Consider the following 4,649-nt stretch of genomic DNA (forward strand, 5'->3'; position numbering starts at 1 on the left):
TCCAAAATAGCTAGAAAGATTTGCAGCCCTCAAAGTCTTACAGGTTCTTTCCTGCCTGATTTAAATGTCACACTCCACACTGAATATGTTTAGACAGTAGTGTCACTGACTACTTTGTAGACCTCAGTAATTAATCTAGCAATGCTCCCCTTAATGTGAATGACACAATCTGTCCAGGTAGAGACAATTTTATCAAGCAGGGAAACATAATCCTTCTGTCCCTGAAGCAATGCATTAGTTATCTGACACTATTCTTACATTTCTTCTTGTGAGAGTTGGCAACTATTTTAGTTTCTCTCATTTTATATACTTTCATATCATGGCTAGAAAAGAGAATTCTGTTGTTTACCTCCCTTCCTTAAATTCCAGGGAAACAAAGTGAGTAGATTAGCTTTTTATAGATAATTTAATTTCCTTAATGGGTCATTTTGATTTTTCAAATCTGTGAGGTCATAGGCAGAAGTTGAAATGTTTTTATTTGCATTGGAAAAAATACATCCACTTTGTACTAAGCAAGTGGTTTACATATCTAGAACCAAAAAGTGCACAGCCTCATCTGTCACAGAAACTATGAGGGAGCTCCTGTACTGTCAGCAGCACCTAGTGATACTCACATGCACAATCTACTTTGTAGACAGAAAGGCCGCAAAATTTTGGCAATGTCAAGTATTCTTAAACTGAAGCAGAGAGAAGCTGAAAGGGTGAAGTATCCTGCCAGAATAGGAATATGTTATGTAAAAGTATTCATGTAAATATTTGTAATTGGGGTGGTATTTCTCTGGGCATTTTTCACTTTGTATATGTTTTATTTCTGATTCTCTGAAAACAGGCAGATGAGGGGCCTGAGAAGGATGATAAGCAAAATCTTGCCTTGCTCCAGACTTCTCAGGTGATCTGAAGTATGTAATTTATCTCCTTTGAGACTTTCTTGACCACCTGTCTAAGAAAAATATAGTGCATAAAGATAAATCTTTTAGAGGTTGTAGAGACTTAGAAATGTCATCATGGAGGTGATGTGTATTAAAATGATTACAGAAAAAAGTACAACTTGCCAATGTTTAGACATCATCTCCAAACCCTTCAAGCAGATAGGCTGATTTTGGATAAAGATTTTTCATCCAATTTCTCTAGCAAATAGGTGCCAGGAGTCTATCTATGCATGCAAGTTCTAAGACTTCACTGTCTTTCTAGAATTTTCAAATTAAAACACAGGAGACTTGTTTTACATTTAGGACTAGGAAGTATCCTGCCTGCTAGTGAGGCTCCATCCTGGGGTGACTTTAGGATGCTTGTATCCCCATTCATCTGTTTAGCCCAGAAATAAGTTTTGCTTGATTCCTAGAGCAAGCCGGGGAGAGAAGAAGTGTGGAGTTCATTATCAGAAGCTGTACTTGCCACCCTGCATCCTTCTCCTGAACTGTGTTGTCTGCAGAACAGACAGTGGGCAGGAGAGAGCTCTCCTTTGTTTTTAGTTAGTTTTCAGCTAGCTGAGGCAGCAAAGTTCCCTGGACTGTGATTTTTCTTTGTCCTGGAGCTGTTTGAAAACCCAAAAGAGCACTGGGACCTCACTGTTGTGGCCACCATGGCCTGGCCAGGGCCACAACCATGACATTTCCTAGCTCCAGAGGGACAGACAGCAGACTGAGTGAGCTGAGCTGCAACCCACAAAGGGGACTTTCTGAGTTTGTCATCTCTTTGGAGTAGTGAGAGGTTTTATTGTTTAATGTTGTTCATTTTTTGTGCTGGTGAATGCTTTGCCAGTTAAATAAACAGGTTTTTTCCACTTTTCTCCAGGGAAATCTTTTCCCAAAACAGTTGGTGGAGGGACTGCTTGAATCTGCTTTCTAGAGGAACCCCTTTGAAGGCTTTCTCCCAAATTTCCCCTGTAGTATGATGTTGGCTCTCGTGAATGTAAAATGTAGAAGGTTGAAAGAAATCCTGTTAAGATCTGGTGTTTTTTATCTGTATTTTGTAATGTTGAAAGTTGATCTCCAACCATTAGGAAAGCAGCAGCACAAAGGACTGCGCAGACTCCAAGAGGCAGGACAAAGGAGGAGATGGGTTGGAAAAGCGACATATGCACGAGTGTGGGGAGGGTTGGCTTATGAGGGGGTTGGCTTACCAAGGGTTTGACTTGTCAACAGTATATATAAGGATTGTTACAGGTGTGGGCGGTGTGCCTCTGGCTGCCGCTAAGCACCCAGTGCTGCCCCTTTTTCCTTATCCAGTCCCTTGTTGTGCTTCAATAAAACTTTTACAATTTTAAAAAATGAGTATAATTTCTCATAACTGGGGACTCGTCCGGGATGAAAACCTCATCTCCATGGCCCTAGCAGATTTCAGGTGAGAGGCGGGCCCCGTCGATTTTGGTGGCTTGATCGCCTTCTTCTGGTGTCATCCATGATTTGCACGTTGACACCCCAGGGACAACAAGGGATCAAATAAGGAAAGAGAAGAAGGGGAAATAGGATAAAGGCCCCCTGAAAACTGTGGAAATAGACCTACCACCTTTTCGTGCATGAAAAGATCTAGAATATTATGAGTATGGTGCATGGGGAAGGCAGAGGTGGAATCCAGGAGCTCAGTTGGTGTGTGTGTGAGACACAGACTGGACAGTGAAGTGAGTGTGAAGTCTTTCTAAGCCATGGTTCCATATCTCCATGAGGAGACCAGTCAGCGAATAGACTAAGTGAAAGGTGGAGACTGAATGAGCCCTGGAGTAGCTGGGGTTAGGCTAGCTTGGGAAGAAGCTAGGAAGGGGGTTAGGGAAAAGGAGCTAGACTCCATCAGCCGAGGGTGGCCAAATTGCATTCAGGCATTAGCTGCGACCACCTTACTAGTGGTGGAAAGCAGGAAACTAACCTTTAGGGGAAAATTGAAAGGACACACCCCACACTCAGTTAGGAGTATCTTAAGTCAAAAGGCTGAGAAGTGTCTTACTGATTCCTGAGTGTTAAAATATAAAGCCATTTTAATAGATAAGGAAGATTTGGAGCTAATCACAGATGATCATCTCAATCCTGCCCAGTTTTTGTATGGAGAAACAGTGGAAGAATTAGTGCATGATTGCTTAGAGGTTATTAATTATCAAACTAAGGTGAGAGAAGATCTAATGGATCAACCTCTCCAAGGTGGAAGCGAGTGTACAGTGACGGATCTTCGAGGGTAATCCAGGGGCACCAGATGTCAGTGTACGCTATAATCGAAAAAAGGCTGGTGGCCACAGAAAAGGGAAAGTTACCTTCCAACTGGTCAGCCCAAGCATGTGAGTTATAGGCCCTAAAACAAGATGTAGAAATATTAACACAAGAAAGGGGAAATGTGTGTACGGATTTAAAGTATGCCTTTGGGGTAGTGAATACCTTTGGAAGAATTTGGGGAGAAAGAGGGCTATTAAATTCAAAGGGTGAGGAATTGGTTCATGAAAGGCTTTATTTTGGAGGTATTTGAGGCCCTACAATTGCCAGAAGAGGTGGCAGTGGTACCTGTTAAGGGACATCAAGGGGTGACCCCAGAAGTACCGGGAAACAATTTAGTGTATTTGGAAGCTAGGGATGCAGCTGAGTCAGGGACAGAAGAATTAGATGGTGTTAACTCCCAAAGGAAAAATGCAGGAAGTTCCAGTGTTTAGTGAAGTGGAAGAGAGAGAACTCCTCCAAATGGGAGCAAGAAAAGAAGAGAAACGGAAGTTACGGGATGGGAGACAGTTGTTAAATAAAGCACTCTCCAGGAAAATGCTAGAAGGCATGCATATGTGTGCAACAGGGCATATTGGGGTACACAAGCACTGATCAGTTAATAAGGTACTGGGGTTGCACACGAATTTTCAGAATAGCTAAACAGGTAACTGAATGGAGTATGATACGTCTACAGGTAAATGTTTCATGAGGAAAACACCACAAGGAGGGTGGGAGCTAGCCTTACAATCTTTTCAGAACATCCAAGTAGACTTTACTGAACTTCCCTAAGCATAGCGATGGAAATTTTTGCTAGTACTAGTAGCTAATTTGACCCATTGGGTAGGGGTAGTGCCCACTGTTAAAGCCACTGCCAGTACTGTAAGGAAAACCCCTTTGGAATCAATCATTCCCCAGTATGGGGTGATGAATAGGATTGATTCAGACTGAGAAACTCATTTCACATCCAGGATATTGCAGCAGGTTGTTCCAGCTCTGGGTATAAAATGGGAGTTACATACTCCATGGCGCCTGCAAAGCTCTGGTCATGTTGAAAGGATGAATCAAACTTTTAAAACAAATCTAATGAGCTAATGACTGAACACAAATGTCGTGGATAAAATGCCTCCCTGTTAAGAATCAGAACTCAGCCTTGGTCGGATCTAGGACTCTCACCCTGTGAAATGATGTTTGAACTATCTTTTTTGACTTTGCCACAGAGAATTGCCACCTATGAGGAGGTGGATTCCTGTGCCAGAAAGTATGTCATGTCTATAGCACAAACCTTTAGAAGAATTAAGGCAGAAAGGAATGATCCCTCAAACTGCTACCCTGGATTTCAAAATTCATAATGTTAACCCTCATAATGAATTAACATTCATAATGTTAATCAAGTCATGGAAATACCAGCTTCTAATCCCACAATGGGAAAGTCCCTTTCAGGTGCTCACCACTGAATCGGCTGTGTGAACT

Source organism: Passer montanus, unplaced genomic scaffold (genome assembly GCF_014805655.1).
Source record: "Passer montanus isolate IOZ18808 unplaced genomic scaffold, ASM1480565v1 scaffold235, whole genome shotgun sequence".
Lineage (NCBI taxonomy): Eukaryota > Metazoa > Chordata > Aves > Passeriformes > Passeridae > Passer > Passer montanus.